This window comes from Falco naumanni, chromosome 1, assembly GCF_017639655.2.
Source record: "Falco naumanni isolate bFalNau1 chromosome 1, bFalNau1.pat, whole genome shotgun sequence".
NCBI classification, from domain to species: domain Eukaryota; kingdom Metazoa; phylum Chordata; class Aves; order Falconiformes; family Falconidae; genus Falco; species Falco naumanni.
In genome coordinates, this window is record NC_054054.1 from 14,260,661 (window position 1) to 14,281,962 (window position 21,302).

The following is a 21,302-nucleotide window of genomic DNA, read 5'->3' on the forward strand; positions in this document are numbered from 1 at the left end:
TGGGTAAGTCCAGGACTTACCACTTGTTACCGTTCAACTGGTAAAACTCTCAGGGCCTTAACTTCTCTGGGCCTCAGTTTTTTTATGTTTTAAAATAAGGTTAATACCATGCCTAGGACTTCATATACATGTGAAAATTTACTGGTGTAAGTATAGAGATGTAATTATGCCAGTGTAGGTGTATCGTAATATTTTGCCATGTAGAAACATCCTGCACTTGTTACTTCATACCTCCTTCCAGGAATGATGACTGAGTAAAAGCCAAAGCATTTGTTAAAGAATCAGTTCCAGTTCAGTCCTACTTGCGCCATGCTCATCTGACTACTACAGTAAAGATTCCTGTAAGCTCCTCAAGCGGGCTGCAAGCTTTCAGCTAGCTCGGCTTTTGAGCAGACGCTGGCAGATTCAGATGGAGTTCAGGTTCATTTCAGAGGGCTATAGGGGTGAGACTTCACTACTATAGGTCTGATTGCACAAGAAGCGTCATGTGCTTATTAATAGGTTTACTTGCATAAATCAGGAGTAACTGCAGCAGCACCTATGGCCGCATGTGAAGTACCTGGGGATGAAGAGCGGTCTGTGATTGTTAAGTGTTACAGCAATTACTTCAATATTAAGAATAGGTTCAGTCAGGGACAGAGCCACCTGTAAGCAAGCAGCAGGATGAAATCCAGTTCAATCAGAGCGTTACAGAATTAACTTTAATTGCAAGTCTCATTGTATTTGAAGCTTTCCTGAAAGCCCCAGCTGCCCGGAGCATCTCACCCGCGCTCCAGCGGCTACATAGGCGCCTTTGAATCCTCCGCCAGCCTCGAGGGCAAACGTGGCCGAGGCTGGGCCCTGGGGGACGACACCCCGGGCCGGGCCGGGCCAGGACAGGGAATAACGCCCCCCGAGCGCCGGGCCGCGCTCCCGCTGCCAGGGACGCGCCCGCGGGGCGGCCGCTTGGCGGCGGCGGGCGCAGCGCTCCTAGCGGGGCCCGGTGGCCCAGCCGGCGCGGCGGGGGCGGTAATTTGGAGAGGATCCCTTGCCGGGCCGGTGCGTGTGTGTGTGCGTGTGTCGGTGCGCAGCGCGCTGGCAGCGGGGCGAGCGCGGCTGGGCGGCTCCGACTGCCTGACGCCAGCCAGACCAGATCAATCCAGGCGCGGAGGCAGCGCGGGCGCGGGGCTGCCCGGCGGCGGCGCGGAGCCCCCGCCTGCCCCGGCCGCCCCCTCACCGCCCGGCAGCCGGTAACAACTTCGCGTCTCCTCGTCGCTCCCCGCCGGGCGGCCGCGCCTCCGCCGCCCTCCCCCTTCCTCCCCCCCTCCCCACCCCCGCTCCCCCGGGTGGTCCCCGGCTCCGGCGCAGCGTGCGGGGAACCCCGCGCCGGACCGGGCCGGGGGGAGCGGCTCCTCCGCGCCGCGAAGGCAGCGCAGCTCCGCTCTCCTCCTCTCCTCCCCGGCATGATGGCGTCCCTCCGGCAGCCCGGGGGAGACCCGGAGCCGCTTCCCCGCCGGCCGCTCCCGGCTCGAAGTTTGTGGGTAGGTGCCGCGTCGGGCCCGGCGGGAGGGAGCGCCCTTCCCCGGCGGGCAGCCGCCTTCCTCCTCGGGGAGCCCTGCGCCGCAGCCGCCGCCCGGCCCCGATCCCGGCCCCGGCCCCATTGTGCACCCCGCGGGGGGACGCGGCGCAGCTCCAGCCCGACGGGGCGAGCGCCCGCCTTTGTGTTTGCGGGGAGAAGCCTTTCGCCTCCTGCCTCGGCCGATCCCTGTCCCTGGCCGCTGCATGTCTTAGGGTGCTCCCCCCTTCCTTTCTTTCCGCAGCCCCCTTCCCCTCCTCCTTTTTTTTTTTTTTTTTTTTTTTAAATGACAAATTGTGCGTGGAGGTCAAGGAAAGTTCACTTTCCCCCCCCCCCCCCCCCCCCCTCGTCCCTGGTAGAAGGTTTGGATGTATGAGATTTTCCCCTCCTCGGTGTCGTTTCTTCGTAGGCTCGGGCTCTACAGCCAAATAATTTTATCCTGAGTATAGATCTTTAAAGCTTATTACAGTTTACTGGTGTGGAAATATTCAGTCATGCATTCAAAAGGATCTGGGCCAAATTCTGAGTTTTGTTTTGTTTTTTTTTTTCTCTGTTATAAACTCAAGTCAGTGGGAGTTCTGACTGAGGAAGGCTTGCTGTGCTTGCTCTTTTGTTAGTAGATCAATCCGAAGAAGATATGTGGTCTGACCTTACAGTTTGCTTTGACGGTATCTGAATAATTAGAGCTTATTCAAAAAAATAATCGTTATTTTGGGAAAAAATTATGCTCACTGCATCTAGAAAAGGTAACAGTTTTATTTGGGGAAGGAGAAGTAATGTTAGATCCAGGTGGGGAGGAGTAAAAGTAGATGTGTATTTCCCGTACAAGCAAATGGAAGAGATCATTGTGTGAAACATGTCAGTGTTTAATGGATGTCAGCGTTTAAAAACATGGCATCTTGAAACTAATGCGCTTAGGAAAAAGCTGTATTTCAGGCATGTCACGGCTGAGAGTTCAAATCTCTTTTGCACGCAGAGAAGAATTCAAAAAACTTTTAACACCCTCCCACACGCACCCCCCCCCCCCCTTCCTTCAGTTATATGTGTTTTTAAGCAGCACTCAAGAATAAGACTAATAACTGAAGCTAACCTAGCTCACAGAGACCGCTTTTCTTTGCAGGCGTGTGTTTGTAATTCTGCTGGTCTTCATGTGGCTGTGTGCACCTTGTCCTGTCAAACAATAGGAGCAAATCATGTGAGGGTACCTGAGGTGTTAACATTGACTTAATTTTTTTTTCTTTTACTTGTCTGTAGTTACCCTGCTGAATAATGGGAGATGAGTTTGTTAGTTGCAGCTGATTAATACTCGTTTTATTTTCCGATTGAACCACAGAATACTGCTATAAACCTTTTTAGAGATTCTCATTGGATTTTTGTGCAAGTTTTGAGTGCTTGCTGTGACTGTGCTGGAAGAGCATCAGTATGAAAATGAAAGATAGCTAGCCCTTTTTGAAGTTCTTGTTCTGGTCTTAGTAATGAAATCTTGCAGTTTACTTCAGACTGTAAGTAGGTGCTTGAGAGAAATCTCCCTTGTTTTGGGTGATCCAGAAGCCTTCCACAGCTACCGGAGAGGATCAGTTCAAGGTATGATCAGGTTACCCTAAGGGTAGAGATTTGTCCTTGCTTTGGTTTTGACCCCATCAACCATTGGGTATGTAATCAAATACATTTTTTCCTACTTTGTCCTGTTTAGCTTGCCTTTTTGTATACCCTTGAAGATGTGATGATCCAATACATTTGAGAAATGTGACTGAATGGACGTCTTTCTGTATAAATATTAACTATCAAATCAAATGTCTGAAAGCTGATGAGTTTTTGCTTTTCCTTTGTAGTTTGAAGACAGAATTGAACGTAAAGAAAACCAATACAAAGGTTACTAAAAGTGCTTGTGTTTCTGAATACTGGGAAATTGTTCAGATTAAATTATGAGTTTCTTTGCTTGGTATAAAGATTTAAATTTAAAAAAAAAAAAGAAGGGGTTGTGACTTTTTTAAAAAAACTGAAGCATGATTGCACTGCATATCACATATAGCCAGTGTTTGGTTCTATGAAGCCCAAGCTGTGTGTGTAAAATAAAAGCTCATTTGAGTAGTCTTACAAGCCTAATGGAGGCATCATCTCTGCTTTATAAATAATGTAAGTTGTGTATAATGTGGAGTCCCCAGAGACTGCAGAGAAAGCATCATTAACCAGCCTTTTCAACCTGCTGGAGATCTTAAATTGATTTACAGCACTGAACTGGTGCAAAATGATACATCAGGATGACACAGGGTCAACCTGTAAAAGTCTATGATGTGAGCCCGTTAGTTCAGTCATCATAATTAAACCATATTATGAGGGCAGCAAAGCAAGTGTCTGTGACATGTCCCATTGTGCTTCAGATATGAGTGGTTTAAGAATCAAATAAAGAGAGCACAGTGTTTTATTATTTAAGTTATGCAAATAGTAGTTGAAATTAAAGCTTGTGGCCCTGTGAAGAGTAAATGCTGAACAATTTAGGTTGACTCTTAACCTCTTTCCTGCAGTCATTTGCAACTGAAACAGATGAAGGCATGTGCAGCTTGGAGGTGTGTGTGTGTGTGAAATGTTCGTGAGTGAATATCTCTGAATTCTATATATCCTTTTTAAAGCCTCAAAGTCAGCTAGATTTTACCTGCAGACTGTGTTGTCAGGTATCAAGGGGACGATCAGGTAAACAAGCCAATTGTTTGGGCTTTTTTTTACCTAGTGTTTTTATCCAGCTAAAGTTTGTAACTGCTAGTTGAAATGTTCCTCTGGGTCTGAGTTCTTTTATAAGACAGAGCATTTTAGTCATATCTTGAACTATATAACCAAACTTATTTTAGAACAGACTGTAATTTTGAATATTGGCATAGGTCACTCTTCCTAGTGAAGGCAACTGTGGCTTCAGATCCACATTTCTGCTCTAAGTAGCTTAGAAATTAGCATGCAACAGACAGTAAAACCTTTATTATATACTGAATGTCTTAGGTCTTGCTGTTTCTGCTGAGAAAATCACTATGAAGTGTTTTGGGAAAATCCTGATTTTTCTTCTTTCTGCTAGCCAGCATGCTGCTTGGTGATTTGAGAGTTTTGTATTAGTGGTTAAACCAACTCCTCATACCTGAATTGGTGTTAACTCTGCACTATGTATCCTGATCTTTTCCCAGCCAGGAAAGAAATATCTCTTATTTTTAGTCACAAATGTAACTAAAAAAAAATAATTATGAAGGATACAAGAGAAGCAGAGAAAATAAATCTTTGTGGTGAGAGATCCGTTAAGTCCTGTGCTTTAGCTAAGGTGCTTCCTGAGTGGCAGATGAAAGAATTAAAGCTTGCTTTTGGGTACAGTGTCTTCCAGACTGTGGATATGGAGCTCTCTTCTGCTGTGTCAGTGCAGATGAATAAATGAAACTACCCTATTGAAGAGAGAACCATAATATCTGTGAAAATGAAAATCAGATTTAACAAATTACTTTATGGTTAATGAAGTGATTGTACTGGTGTTTATTTTGTGGTTCAGTGTTCTGCTCCGCGCCCCCCTCCCCCTTAAAATTTCTGCTTCAGGTTTTGATAACAAACTCACCCAGTTGTGCTTTCAGAGTGGGGAAAGGTGTTCTGCCAATAAAAACTTCACTTCTTTCCCTCTAGTAGCTGCAGACTAGTACTCTTCCACTGGCCTTTCTTCTGTGTATAGCAGTGTCTCAAAAAAGTGAATATTTTAATAATTATAATTATTAAATTTAATAATTTAATGATGATAAGCAGTTCCTGGAAGTTTACCTTTGAAGTTTACTGAACAGAAAATTTGAGTTTAAAACATAAACACCCAATTGGCAAGTGTGGCTTGAAATGCTAGTGACTTAAAGACTAATCTGCACAGGCATCTTGCCCTTCTCTAGCTCTTTTGCTCAAGCTATGATGGTGTAGCGGTAGAAGAGCGTAGGGAATTTTTATGTTGTAACAGGTGTTTTTGGTTGGGATGGGAAAGTTGTTATTTTAAATTGATAGTTTTTAATTGATAGAGTTGTATCCCTGCAGGCTGTTGTGTAACTATTTCCAGTAGAATGTTGCTATTCTTCAAGATTTAAAATAACTAGAGAAAATGTTAGATTGGGCTTTTGTGAAGGGCTTTGCAGAGGGTAGATTCCGGGGTGAGGACAAGGACACTCTTGGCTGCTAATGGCTGCCACAAAGATCCCTATCCTCCTCCTGAGACAAATGTTAATTTGCATTACAGAAGCTTTTCGGCTTTATGTGTATTTGAGTGGGGGACTCTTTGGTTTTTAACAGGATAGAGAAGCCAAACATTTCATAAAATAGGCTAATTTCAAGGAATTTGAGGCATTTTCCGGAATAAACCCAGATCGTACAAGATCTCTCCCTACTTCGGTTTCGTGCCTGCATGTATTGGCTTTGGAAGTGCCTCACAGTTGAATAGGAACAGAGATCGAGCACACTACTTCTACTAATTAGACTGTGAGGTCAAGTATTCAGTGCACGTAAGGCTAAACTCTGCCGAGTTATGTAGATGGATCCATTCTTTTTTTTTTTTTTTTTTTTTTGAAGGAGGGAGGATGTGTCAGGTTCTGTGGCACTGGGGTTGCTGTGGTGGAAGTGTTGCATAGCTGTGTGACCACAGTGCTGCCTCCTGATACCTTACTGTGTGTGACACAGCTGCTGGGTTGAGCTGTCATTAAATTACGAAGTGTTTTCTGCCAAGCATGGATTCCTTTGCTCCGTTGTACTCTTCTTGTGAGTGCTGTGTCTTGGGAGACTGCGTAAAAGCTGAGTTCAGATCAAGAGTTGAAGGCTGGCTTGGTTTTTTTCCCCTCCAGACTTGCCAGTGCAGGGAACCTGACCAGTACAGCTCTTCTGGACACTTGCACAATTCAGTCATTCTAACGTAGCTCAGTAATTGTTCTGGTCTATATGTTACTTGTATTTCTGTATGGGGTAGCCACTTGGGAGAATGATATTAGAATAGATGTCACCAGTCTTTCTCATTTTGTTCTTCCCCCACCCTTTCTCTAGCATGCACAGGCGAAGTCTGGAGTACAAGGAGGAAAACAAATTATTTTTAAACATGCCTTATATAAGTCATTATATTTAGGCACTGTTCAAAGCAGTATCATCCAAAGGCAACTATTATGTTGTCTTGGCATGTAAGCAAATCATTAATGTGGCTCACCAGTGATTTCTGAGGCATTATTTCATATTTCTGTGCTTATAAAGGGAACGCTCTTTCCAACATGGCAGCAGATGAAACTAAGTCAGTCAGTATAATAGACAGTCTGAATTATAGTACTTAATGGTATTCCAATGTATTTAACTTGCAAGGTTTTTTGGCATTAAAATGCCAATCCACATCAAAGTGGACTATCAATGCAATATTGCGTAACTTGGAAATAAGATATCCATTAGCGAAATTTTACAGCGTTGAAGTGATTGTAGACAGAATCGCAAGACTTTTCACTGTCTTATTCGTTCTGTCCCCAGCATGGGTGTAAGAATCATGTCTACCCTCCAGCTTCAACTGATGGACCTTCTTTCCATACATGGAGCTATTGTTCAAGGGGAAGCTGAAAATGTATCCTGTATCCTTTTAATACAGTTTTTGTGCATGAGTAGAAGCTGGATTTCAGGATTTACAGCATTACAGAGTTTCTTTTACAGAAGTTGCAAGACTGATGTACAAATGTTTAAAAACTTGTCTGTGTAGATGAAGGCAAAAAAGCAAGTGTGCAGAGAGAGCTAACGCTTGACACTTACATAGCAGGTCAAAACAGAGAATCCTTTATATTCAGATTGCTTGGGGTGTGCAGTGACCGTAGTTGATCATACTTTTGCTTGCTTTTCTTCCTCACTTCGTTTAGTATCAGGAATTGGTATCTCATTCTTATGTGTTTACATGAAACACTGATTTACTGAGGATATTTTCCTTCTGATTTTAAGCATTTTAAGGCATTGACAATAATAGCAGCATTCTGTCTGGCATAGTGTGATGACACCTGGGCATGAGACTCTTAAAGATACCTTATTCTTGTACTGCTGTGTATGTAGGATGTAAATAACTTATTCACATTTGATAGGAATGTTGTATGTGTGTGTGCACATATGAATGCCTAAAATAACATTCACTGCTGTTGAAAGTTAAATTATTTGAATCAGATAAAGGTAGACTAAACCTATATATAGTTGAGAAGAGCCTATAAATTTATCAAGGTGTGTGTATGTAATAACTATTTATATATAAATACTTAAATGCTGCTTAAAGGCTTAAAAGCATTAAATCAGTTTTGGTTAAAGATAAAGTAAATAACTGGAGAATCATGTTGCAACAAATTGTGGCTTCCACTTAAATGGGTTTCTAAGGATGATAGGAGGAGGAAACATCTGCAGTTTGGTCAGGTGCTGTTAATAAGTTGCATATTTGACTTTATTCCAACAATATATTTCACTTTTGTATCTGTTACAGTTGAATATGGATGTGGGAGGAATTGATCAATTGTCCTTGCAGTTTTACATGTATCTTACTAGTAAGGTAGCTTGTAACTAGCTGTTATTTCCTGAGGCAGTGGAGAGAGGGCTCTGAAGAAATTTTCTCCAAGACAAATTTGCAAGTGTGTGTGTGAGAGAGTGGGTAGAAGGTGGTGTGGAACTGACATCTCCTGCTGTTTCACTTGATGGTTTAATTCTCTGTGGTGTCCCTGTAAATTATAAAGCTGAAGAATAGCAAAAGTGTACCGGTGTGGGTTTTTTGTTCTTTGTTAGGTTTTAACTCTTTGTCCTTTTTTTTTTTTTTTTTCCTAGCCCTCCCAAGATGCTGCAAACCAAACTCTGCTAATGTTTTGGTAGGATAAAAATGTTGGCAGAATACCTCTGCTCAGTGTTGGCCAGTTGTCTTTTTTTCAAGGGTTTCTGGAGGTGTATTGTATGAAACAAGTTACTTTCAAGTTAGGCCACTAGTACCTGCTTAGGAGTATAGATTCTGCTCACAGGTCCTGAAAAGTTCGTAAAACTGGCTCATCAATAAAGCATAGTTCTGCTTAAAGGGTCTTTCTCTTAATATCTAAATGCTCCATTGTGAAATTTGACATATTTTTACCACTGTTGTGGTTTCCTGAGTAAAGTGTAGTTTGGGGAAAGTTGTGGTTTGGTTTTATTTTAACCTAGGGAGGGCTTTAGGTGGGACTTTCTTCAGGTTACTACAACAAGTTGACTGATTCTTTTAAATTTTTTTCCTTGTGGGCCTTATTCCACGTATACTAAAATAATTAATCTTGCCTTTGCAGATAGGCCTGGAGACAAACTGTATGTGAACATGACAAGGCTTAGTCATGGTTGCTTAAGGTATCAGGTGCTATAGCGAAGAGCATGGTATGGAAACACCTGCAGGACTGAACCATTTGTTCTTCTGATGTGGCCCAAATTCTTGTTTTCAAATTATTGAGCAGGTGATTGTTTTGAGAACTTCACAGAATCACAGGATGGTTGAGATTGGAAGGGACCTCTGGAAGTCGTTTTGTCCAACCCCCTGCTCAGACATGGCCACCTAGTTGCCCAGGACCATGTCCAGGTGACTTTTTTTTTTTTTCAGTTGTATGACAACAGCATTATTGTTCTGTCACAACAGTGATGAAAGTAGAGTTGAAATTTACCTAGACTTTCTCGCAGACCTGACAACATGTACATGATGGCTTCAGGGATTGTTAAATGTGATTACACTGGTTTAATTTCAAATGTGTGGTCTTTCAGAAATCTCATGCGCATCTAAAGTGTGTGCTTCCCTGCACAGGGAGGGAAGAGGGAGATGAGGGAGACAGACTTAACTTGTGTGGCTTTACTGACATCTCACTGTGAACCTCCAACACTCAGGACCAGAGTTTCATCTCCCTTCACACAGTCTCTTGGTCTTTCCACTTCTGCCTTTTTAGCACTGAGGAGACGGATAGATACAACAGACATTGGTTATGTCTTTGTCCCTGTTCTGCTTATTATCTGGTGAATGCAGTGATGAACGATACTATTTTGAAAAATGTGAATTTTGACCTTGCTGAATGTCTCGGAAAACCTGGCTTACATATAGGTTGCCACCTCTGCTGTTACAGTTTCCTGTTTTGCATTTTTGCCTGCTGCTGGTTTTGCTGTCTGGCATATTTTATAACAGACCCTTTATTATCCACGCTAGCTAGAGTCAGCTAGTAGCCAAAGGAAAAGTCTTTGTCTTTATTAGCTTAAAAACTTAAGATAATGTAATTATAGTTTCTGTAACGTGTCGTATTAGGTTTAGCCTGCAAAATATTTTATAAATACTCTCAGCTTAAAACTCTGCAGTGTGTGTGGTTTTTGGAGAGTTGGATATGAAATCACTCTTATTTTTTCTGAAGTTTGATGTCCAGTTACCTAGAGCAGAAGATGGTGATAGCAGAGGGGGATTGAAGTGGTTGCTAGAGCATTTGGATATTCAGAACCAGCTAGGGCAGAGCTCATTGCTCTGGGGATGAGATGAGGTTTTGCAAATCAACAGAAATACTCATGTCTGAGTGTAAGCTAATCTTTGTCCTGGATATAATTTTTTAACATTAAGGGGGTGGCAGCTCCACAAGGTGGAGAGAACTGTTAGCAGTTTGGCCTTTCTCAACCCCAGACACAGATTTCTTTGCATGTGCTGGCTGGGTGGGTTCGGTGCTTATTCTGCTCAGAGTTGATCCAGCCGTTCTGCAGAACATTATTTTGTTGTTGTTGTTAATTGCCAGGTTAGGAAGGGGAATTGGCTGACAGACTGTAAGCAGAGGAGAAGTTATGTTGGAGTACCAAAGGAGGTACAAGGGAGTAAAGGGAAACCTTTTCTTTTTGGGTAGGAGCAAGCTGTTAGAGCTGCTCATCTGCTTGTGGACCTGTGACCTTGCTGGCCCAAGGCAGCTGTCAGAGGTAGCCAGTTACAAATGAGTACTGTAGTACTCCCAGCTGAGGACTTCCTTAATATGTTTGCCAAGGAAAGGTCTAATTTACAGGGTTTTTTCCCAGATACTGATGTTGGTGATTAGCATGGTGAGGTTAGACTGCCAACAGTTACGTCAGTCACAAAGCCCCAGTGTAGTTATATTGGCAGCAAAACGACAATGATTAATGATACAGTGTATTTTATGAGAGGTGAGGGAGGATGGATGGAGAGGAACACTTAAACAAGCTTTCCTGATCAAGTGCTGTTTTGGTAGTATAAGCTGCAAGCTATACTAGAAACGTATTTCTAGTTTAATGCAGCTTTGAGCAGAGCGCATCTAGTGCACATTCTGTATGAGCTAGGACAAATGTTTTTTCTCATGAAGAAAAGAACATTCTCCAAGGTTAACTTCTTAGTAGCGGAAACTTTATTCTTTAGAGGATGAAATAACTTGAAACAACTGGCAGACCAGGTACTGTTAACAGCATTATCAAGAAATTGGAGAAAAGCTAAATATTAAATCCATTAAAAACTCTCCTGTAAAAGCAGGCTGGTGTTACCAGTAATCACTGCCAGTGAAGAGAGTTTGAGCACCTGAAGCAGGTATGTGCTGTAAGCCAGTGCACTGCTTGTAGCTTTCCTGCGTTCTGTACCACTGCGTAAGTCACTCTGAAATTTTTGGCTTTCAATCAATTTTTCTCAGAAGAAATTTATAAGCACTTGTTTAACGGTATATGGTAAATGTGTTTTAAACCCCTTACTTTTTCTCGTTACTGCTAGCTGTTTAACGTCTTCAAACATTGTATCTTTGTAATACTCTAGTTCCTTGAGGTTAAGAAATGTATCTACAAATTTGAAATACAAACTTTAAGTATTTTCCCTAATGGCACTGCTGGAACGAGGTTCTCTCTGAATTACCTTGTAGCCTTCTGCTATGCCAAGGAACTATCTGGATGTTGGGAACCTGACTGTAAATTCCCCCCACCCCCTGATCAGCTACACACTTGGAAATTTTGTTCTGTGCAGAAAACATCACCTAGCATAACTGGCATAAATACTCCAGGGCTATTTACTACAGTTTACTGGATAACTGTTCCCTTTGCCCTTGTCCCCACTGGTTTTAACAGCTCTAACTCTTGCTCATGATCAGACTCAATGCATTTCTTGTGGTTTGTGAACTGGGAGTGGTTGAGACCTGGAAGTGCTGGTGGCAAGCTGCTGTGGCTGAAGTCTTATATTTCTGACTATAGGCAGGTTTCTATCACACCCTTGCCTAGCTTCTTGCCTCCCCCGATTTGGGACGGGAGGACTCTCAATCTTCCAGGCCAGCCAGCAGTCAGGTCTTTTTTGAGCCTAAAGGCTTGTTGTCTTGGGAACTGGGGGATACTGGTTTTAGCCCCAGAATTCAAGGCATCTAGATTGTTAGCTTAGAGACAAGGAGTCTGAACTCTTTCTGTGCTCTTTTTGTGCACTAGCTTTTGGACTAGAAGTAAGTAGTCTTGGAAAAATGCAAGTCCTGGAAGTTTGTTCTTGCTGTCTCACTTTGTGATGTGTTCGGGGCTTGGAGTCCTTCTGTCCCCTGTACTGGGACAGTGATGACTGTTCAGAAGCAGGCAGCAGTGGAAAGTATGGAAGCATTATGGCTGTTTTAGCTAAACTGCTGCTGACCCTGCAGGGCATATGGTATTTGGGAAATACTGTTTTGGTGTCTCAGCTGTAAGTTTGCAGTACTGCAACTTTGCAAAACCTGGATTTTGGGACTTTAAACTGGTCTTGGAAAATTACGGTGGAATGAATAATAAGTTGCCTTAACTCCATATGCTGAATCATATAGGCTCTGTTAACAAAAAAAAGCTCACAGATTAGGAAAGAGTACTGAGTAATTCTTTACAAGGCTTGATTCCTCTTCCAAAAATCATAAAAAGCTTGCAGATAACCAGGGAATCAGATAGGTAGATCACAGCCATTTTCTTGTGTTTTAAAACTTCTGTATTCCCAGTAAGCAATGTAGGAGGATATCTCCCACTTCCTTTCAAGCTGTGCAGTTTCCAAGCGCTGTATGAACTATCAGTTCCTATCTGTGGGTTGAAGCCTTTGTACAAAACACTCCAAAGCCTTGATCTCAGGAATATGAGAAAACGGTTTGATGTGAGATTCTGCAGATGTGCTGGCATAGGGCTGTGACAGCTCTTTTTGCCTCATCCTGCAGTTTTTCTGGGTTTCTGTGGCTCCTCACATACAGGTGTACCCATGGTTTGTGCTTTTTAGAAGGGGAAAGGTGTGTCTGTGACTTCTGGGTCTGTGCCTGGCTGTTCCCTGTTGGTGACAGCAGTTAGGAGGCACTTGGTTGGCTGTGATGGGAGCGGTAGCACCGGTACATGCTCTGATCTCAGCTCCAGTGCCTTTGCCCTCTGGCCCTTTGCTGCAGTAGTCATAGATTCTTGCTCAGGACAAGCTGTCTCTGGCCGAGTGGCTTGCCTCTTCTTTCATGGCACGGAGGTGTTCCCTGGGGTAATGGCAGGTGCTCTCATGGAGCTGCCTTGGTGCTGTCCTGCCAGCAAATGTTGTGTGCGCATGGTCACCTCTCTGGCTTTCTTTGTCTTGTGTTTGCATTTTAATCAGTAGCTTTCAAGAGCGTTGTTCTCCACTTGTTAGCTGGAGAAGTTCTAAGCTAAGAAGTGTGAGGAAGTGGCTTGCCCAGAGGAAATGGGAACTGTGTTTTCTAGCCCAGCGCTCTCCATGACAGTACTCCTGCTGACAAGGATTTACAGGCTTAGGTATGGCAGGAAAAAATAACACTGATAGCAAATTCAGTTGCAGCCAGTATGCTCCTGAGAACAGAGCTTTCGGGCTTCATTGATGAACCAGCTGTCACCTGGAAGGTTGTTGGCCTCCAACCACAATAATGTGTGATACCTGTTTTATTTTAAGTGTGCCTGCTTGTTCAGGGGAAACTAGTGCTCCTAATGCCTGTTCTTCAGTTGAACCAAGAATTGTTCTTTTGGTTCCATAGAGTAATTGTCTGGATGAAAACATATGGAAAAGTAAGAGGCCATGTAAATGTCTTTGTAGTTGTGTGTTGATGGCTTTATTCTTCCACAAGTATAGTTTTCAATATTGGTGAAATCGTACCCTGTTCTAGGATTACATTGAGGTGTAGTTCAAGGCGGTTTAAGTTCTTGGTATAGGCAAGCTCAGACTTGTACCTCACGTGCCGTTAAAGCCCTTGCTCAACCTAGATCTGTGTTTGCTGGTGTATTTTAAATACAAACCTGAAGTTTACTTGACCTGATCTCAGGAGGATCCCTGTGAATTTGTATTTGCCTGCAAATATTAATCTATAAAGAGTCTCATTTTCTTGTGTGTATGCTGAAGGGGCAACTCTGAGCATTCTGATCTTGGCTGCTTCCGTTTGTAAAGGGGCTGGTGAGTTAGCATGGCTTGACAAATACCAAGATACTGCCAGGGAGTACCTGCTGTGATGTAGTGCAGCTGCTGCTTGCTGTCCTGGGGAGCAGGAGTAGGCTGGGTTTCATGTCATCTGAAGTCCAGTCCTGCTTTTCAGAAGGCCACTAATGGCATGCTGTAATTAAACAGTGTTTCACTGGACAGTGGAAATCTGGCAAATCCTGCTGTTTGTTTCTGGGTTGTATAAACTTGGCTTGGAAAGCTGTATCATCTTTAAACACTTTCTGTGTCCAGAATGATAGTTGCAAATTACAGGACACTTCACAAAATTTAACATAGGTCTTCCGCTCTGCCTCATGACATTTTAAAGACAAGATGAAGATACAGTGTTTTTACAATCATTTAAAGGCAAAAAATAGCTCCTTAGTTTTTGCAAACAAGGCAAAAAAGAGTAAAGGTAGAGGAATCCTTTTAAAAAACGTGCATCTCATGAAATGCACTGAAGTGTCTTCAGTATTGGCAAACTGAAGAGTCTGTTATTTCAAGTGTGTAAATGGTGGGTGGGGGACTAATCTGTGAAAAGATTTATTTTAGCAATGTTCCTTTTTTGATTTAATTTTCATCAGTTTATTCTGCTTTGAAGCTTGACCTAATAACACTTTTATTAGTGAATAAGTGATTTTTATTTCTCAGGTTTTTTTGTATGTAGCTTTGGTGAAACATTCTGCTTGAAAGCTGGGGATCTTGAGCTGTAATTTAACATCTTAATCTCTGATAAATGAGGTCTGGGTCACAGTCTTTAGAAGTGGTTTAATGCAGCTGATGTAACTGTATTGGTGCATGCTCTTGGTAAAATGAATCATTTGGAGTAGCAGTGGCTTGCATAAGCTGAGCATAGCTGGAGTGCATTTTGGTAGGGTTCCCTCCTTAAAAAATACTCTGCTGTAGTGCTACTCTGGTTGGGGCTGACAACCCCTTCTAAATTCATGCAGTCTGTGCTAGGCTGTCCCATTCTGTGAAGACAGAACACATTTTGCGCTTAACTCAAAAAATCTGATGCCTGAGTGGTGGTGAGCATTTTTCTTTTTGTTTTTGATAGTTTTACTTTATGTCGCAAATGTATGTTTTAACTACTTCAAACAAACCCTGAAAGTGACATGTCAGTAAATTTTCCCCATCTCACCTGTGAAGGAAGTTCCTCCCGCCCTGTGCTGATGAATTGGAGGGAAATGCTTTTTTCAGCTGATAAAAAGAAATAAAATTCCATGCCCTTCCCAAAGGAGGAATTCAACAATTGGACAAGTGGCGTGGGACCATGTGTTGGTTTGTAAAAGGATATAGTTTGTAAAGATGTTTCCTTTGATGCCTGTGATGAATATGGATGTGTTTCCGTTGGAGAGGGTTTTGATTAAATTATGCAATTAGAGCTGACCAGACAGATCTAAATATAGGAAGAGGTTTCAGTTATCCTGCCTTTGTGTGTATTAACACACCCACACAGATGTGTGTTTGTTATTGTTGTAAACAACACCTGCTTTCTAAAGACAGTTCAAAAAGTCAGGAAAGGGAATGGTTTTTGTGGAAAAAGGGAGTTATACAGGAGTTTTATGATGAAAGGGAAAAAAACCCCTGTTTTCCCCAGCTTTTTGACCTTTTAGAAAAGGAATTCCAACTTACTTTAACAGCTAGACTAGTCATGGCATCTTTGTGGATATCCCATGTTTGCAAAGCCATAGCGAGTGCTTCAGACTTTTTCTATAGGTTGCTGTGCATTTTTCAGGACTTGGCCTGTATCATCTAACAATACTACTGAGGTCCTTTACTCCTGCGTGCTCCTAGTGCCTGCTGGGGCAACATATGGACTTTAAATACCCCACAGCACAAGTGAAGTGGCTAAACCTGCCCTGAAGATGCACTATGAAATACCCACTGTGATGGATGGCTGTCTTAACAACTGTTGGGATAATTTTTATTTCAAATGTTTTGTCTTAATTTGAGGATTTCTTTCAAGAGGCCTTCAGCTTGGAGAAAGTGTGAAAAATGAAGTGGCTCTTCCTTCATAGCGTTCAGGAAAAAAAACCCCAAACCTCATGAACACTATTCTGGCAAGTTTTGTGGTTCACAGCATTGTATTTATCTTTTAAGTTATTTTAGTGAAGTTGATAGTTTTGTAACCCCATCTGTGCCAGAGTTTTGACTCATCATCAAATTACAGTTCCTTCCTGAATTCAGTTCAAATATTAAATTGCAGTTTTAGAGAAAATCTTTGATAATGCATCCAATTCAGTCTAACTGCTTGCCGATACCAGGAAGGATTTGTCCACACCTGGGTGATCATTTTGATGTGTCCTACTTGTGCTAGCCCTGGTGTGCACCAGGCTTAGGCAGCTTCCTGACCAAGTAACTTGGCAAACTTTTTGTTAGTTTTTTCCGGTAGTCCTGCTAAGTCAAATCAGCACAGAGGGGAGAACAGCAGGCATTAATTAAGAAAGAGCTGGCAGTTTGATTTCGTGGAGTCTCACAAACATCTGAATGCAGGAATGGGTGAAATTTAGCAGTGCAACCTAGAAATTTACCACTGTTTCTCAACTCTGGTGAAAACTGCACAATTTAAGGATCTGGTGATCATTTAGGAGGCTGTAGGTATTAATGTTTCTTGTAAACAGGGAGGAGTTGTGCTTTAATGAAGGTGTAGATAAGACTCTTGCAAGATGTGGTGTTCAAATTTGCTTTCAGGAGTACAGTTTTTAATATGTCACACAGTTGCAAAGGCATTGGAAAGAAGTATTCTTAATCAGAAAAAGGGCAAATTCAATTGTGGATGCATCTGTTACACGGCAAAGGTGCTTTCCCAGTTTTCTTTTCTCACAATTATGTGTTGCTTACAAAGACTTCAATGCCACTTTAGTTGGATTACAACACAGAATTTGGGTTCTAATGTATATGGAAACCCTGTATTTTCTCTGGAGAAGCAACAGTGAAGTTGCCATAAGTCTTTCAAATTTGAGAAGGTAAAGTGTAAATCCAGAAAACCTGTAAAAATTTGTTATTGTTTTACTTTTGTAATAGTGGCAATTGAGACTTCAAGGGCATGAATTGGTGCCTTGTCTGCCAGAAGCTGGGTGGGTAGGTGAGTGGAGGAAAAGCTGCGGTTCATTGTAGAAACTGGCTGGACACCGTGTACTTGGTTTGAACTGTGGTGAGCATCAGGAAGGAGATGGCAGATGCTGATAGTGTTAAGATTATTTCTTCATGCTCTGGAGTAACTGAGCTGTGTGGGTTTAATTGTTTGGGTTGCTGTTGCCCTTCTCACCTCCATCGGTAAAGTGCATATTGACCCTACTGTGTCATTTTGAGTAAGCTGTGAATCTGCTCTTAGGTGCTCAGACCTCATGGATTTGGTTTGGCTTATCAAGTAAGTTAGAAGTTGTGCCAGTCCTCCTTCTAAAGGCAAATATTACTTCCCTGTAGAGTACAGCTAGGTATTTCTTACAGGAGACTGGATGGGCTGCTGTCACGTTAGCTGGGGTGCAGTCAGCACCTGCTCTGTGCGTGACACTTTCCTACCACTTGCTGAGCTAAAGTGAACAGTGGGCTGAACAGTGATACATGGGAGGTTTTGAAAGGGCCATCCCTCAGCCAGATAGGGTGAGCAGTGATCATGGAAGAGGTTTCACAGACTGGGTGTTTTGGTCTGTCTCTCAGGAGCCAAGACAGAGGCTACTTTGCAGAACAGGCTGGAAGTACCTTCCTTCCCCTTGCTGGGCCTAAGTGAGGGAGGCTGATGCAGTGTCCGGGAAAAAACTACCTACTGCTGTTAAGTATGATGAAGTATTTTCAACACCAGTGTGCTTCTCTTTCATCAAACAATATGATACATATCAGAAATTAACACAGGATTACACATCAAGTGTTTTCTTGAATCATTTCTACCATGCCAAGAAGTCATATACAAGTGTTTGGTTTGTGTCATGGTCCTTTCCAGAAATACAAGGGAGGCCAAGTCAGGTTCTGTATAAACTCTCTAGACCAGGGGTCCTCAAACTTTTTAAACAGGGGGGCGGCGCACGGATGAAGTGGCAGGCAGCCATCTGCGGCTGCTTGGTTCCCCCCCCAACCCCGGGGGGGGGGGGGGGGGGGGCGGTTCTGTAAATACCGGGGGCCGGATTGAAGACTCTGGGGGGCTGTATCTGGCCCGCGGGCCGTAGTTTGAGGACCCCTGGTCTAGTGAGTTCTACAGCACTTTGAAATGAAACTTGGCTTTCTTTTTGCATGTGCGTTGTAGTGCCACTGAGGCTTTTAGCAGGTTTCCATGCATTTTTCCAAGATGAGCAAGATCTGATCTTTTACCATAAGAAGGTGCAAAGAAAGAACTCTTTGATTAAAAACAGAATAATTCAGCAGAAGACTCTGGACTTTTTGTTCTACAAGTCACATCTCTTTAAGAAAGAAATTGAAACTTTTTTCTGCTTTTTCCAAGAATAGGGAGTCAGAGGAAGTTTGTAAGTTAGTGCACAATCTGTTGTAACACATTCTAGCATTACAGCTGCTTAGACTGCATGCTTTTTAGTAATACATGGAGACAGTATTTGCAGGAGTAAAGTGACAGCTCCCTGGCTTCTATACCAAATCTTATATTTTTTCTTTTTTTAAAAAGTTCTAAATACTGTACTGAGTACATGAGTTGCTGAAAAGATGTCTCTTTCAGAGAAGCTAAATTCCTAGTTTTTTAAAAAAGCAAATTAAAATCGCTCTGCTTGTTATTTTTTTATATCATCAGTAAGTAATGGACGCTAGGAGGAGGTATGTATGTTGAACAAAATAAAATAAATTGAATTTTTAAACTGTAGTCAAAGGCTAGACAGTTCTCTCCATTAACAATTATGTAGATTCTCTTCACTGTGGTTTCTGCCCCTTTTTATGTCTTAAGTGTGCTGAGCATATATTAAAAATATTTTAATAGGATCCTCTTTGCCTGCATCACTAAGCCTGTAATACAAATAATGAAATTAGTAGAAGAGTTAGAGCCGCTTCTTGCTTGCCTGAAAGTTGGGCTAGGAGTTGTTTCACTTCCCACCCCCCCCCTCCCCCACCCCACCCCTGGGAGAGGATCATCTAATTGTCCTAACCCTTTCTCCACCCACCAAAAACAGTCATTTATGCAAAGTGGGACAGTTTCCTATGGGATCTCCTGTGGGAATCTGAAAACAGTCTCATTGAGTATTTTACTGTCTGCTTAGTGTTGCTGAAAGAGTAACCATCTCTTCTTTGAGGGCTAGAAAAATAGAAAATAGAACTTCACTTTCAGGCATTTTGCCTGAATACATTTGTTTAAATACAAGGCTGGCCAAACATACATATATGTATATAAAATCACTTTTTTTTTCTTGTAGGCTTCTGGCAAGCTGTGTGCAAGTTTGTATGTTGGTCCAAAGTTTACACAAAAGCAGCAGCGAAGGCTGACAAATAAGTAGCATTGGGATTTAAAACAAGTTTGTTGATTCCAAATCATCCGTCAGCAGACAGAACACATAATAAAAAGTGCATGAGTTTTGATGTGTAAAGAGTGGCTGATAAGTGGGTAACAATTCAATTTCCTTTAAACTGATTTCAGGCTGTCTTTTAGAGCCTTGTTGTTTGGCCTAGGTTTCTGTTTCACTCTTACCTTGTGAATAAACCTACCCTTCAAGGGCTGGTGGTCACTCAGCTATTAGAAATACTAACTCCTGCTTTCCCAGAAGGGCATGTGTATTTGGGGAAGAAAGAAACAGACTGTGTCATCTGCTGACTCGTGGTTTAATCTTTATTTTGTACTTCCAGCTGATAAGACCACTTTGTGCAAAAGTAATACAGGAAATGATGCACAGCAAAAACCAAGAGTGGCAGAAAGGGAAACGGAATGTACTGGCAAGGGCTCAGCACTGTGGATGCGCTCTCTGCTTCTTGGAAATGAAAAGCTCCACCTACGCTGCCTTTTTTTAGTGTTTTTTTAAGCTTAATACTGGTATTGGAGCTTAGTGTGAGTAGTATACAGCAGTCTGTGGGTTTTCTCCCCCTTTATCTTGTGGCTTGTTCAGGTCTTGGAGTGTGCTTAGACTTTGCTTGGGCAGGCAGGACTTCAGCAGGAGTCCCTGGGTTAGAGGCTGGCTGGGTCCTGCTGAGCTGCATTACTTCTGAGCATATCTACAAGTACTGTACATAATGCTCCCAGCGCATTTATTGCTGCAGTTGTTGCTAAAGAAATACTATCTGTTAAGATAATACCTTTGATTGTAGTGGTGAAATATGTTTTGGAATGCATGATTGTGGGAGTGGGACACGTGTGTGTTACAGGATTTGATCCAAACGCTTTGAAAAAATCTGTTTCTATGGTCTGACTACTTGGGGCTGCACCTGAGTGTTGTCTTAGTCTTTGGAGAGCTTGTGTACAAGTTCATGTTAGGGTTATATTTTCAGGCACTTGTATAAACATAAAGTCTTAATAGATGGGACTTTTTCACAGCAAGTTGGTTGGCCAATTATTTTCAAAGTAGCTTGGTGGAAATGAGTCAGGCCTAGGTAGAACCATGTCTGCATTCATTATCAATGTTGAAAGAAGTCTACATTGAGATTTAGACTTCATACTTTCTTTTTTATTAGAACTTCAACTCAAGTCTTTTAAATATTGTATTTTTAATTTGAATGAATGTGAAGTAGAAAGCTTGACTTGATTACTTGGTGATGTAGCAAAGTTTTGTGTGTGGAACTTGTATCTTTTGTTGCAAAGATACAGAAAAAAGATATTGAGAGTATTGATACAGACTATATATGAAGTTGAGAATAACTTGCTTACAAACGCATTTTAAGCACATGTACTGCGGTTCTGGTAATACAGTTCTCAAGTTAGCTCAGCATTTTAATAGAGCTCTTTACACTGTATGTAAGGATAAAGTAAGTATACCTGTGGTACAGTCAGTGACAGTAATGGATTTTCAGTTCATTTAATAGTATGGCATATGCCCAGGTAACAAAAAAAATATCTTAAATTTGCCCCAGGCTGATGTGAATCTTCCATTGCATTGACATTATTATTTCAAATACAATTCTTAACATAAATGGGAAGTACCACTCTGGAGTGGAGGTAGACATGGTCCGTGTCTTAGTCCATAATCATTATTCACATAAAAGTAGTTTATGCATTCAGCATAATAAAACTGAACCTTTGCAATTAGATAATTGTTTTAGTGACAAATTAATTTGAATCAAGTGGATGGTTTTCAGCTTAAAGTACTTCAAGAATAGTAGTACAGTATGAAACCATTACAGTGCATGATGGCCAGGAGGGTAAGCGTGGCATAGCGTTTACAATTCTAAGATCTGCAATCTTTTCGTACTATAACTCTGAAATTCTGT

At 42.0% G+C, this 21,302-nt stretch overlaps 1 protein-coding gene across 2 annotated transcripts in view; it reads left to right on the forward strand.

The window, feature by feature from the left end:
* The first annotated feature begins 1,084 nt into the window (after nt 1-1,084).
* SMAD1 (SMAD family member 1) overlaps nt 1,085-21,302 on the forward strand; it is a 48,643-nt gene continuing 28,425 nt past the window's right edge. Inside the window, exon 1 of one of the 2 annotated variants that reach the window (XM_040582172.1) lies at nt 1,085-1,229. The gene's annotated coding sequence lies outside the window, so the exon portion shown is untranslated. Of the gene's footprint in view, nt 1,230-1,291; nt 1,521-21,302 lie in introns of those variants that run through there. The other variant, XM_040582162.1, reaches the window with a different exon arrangement.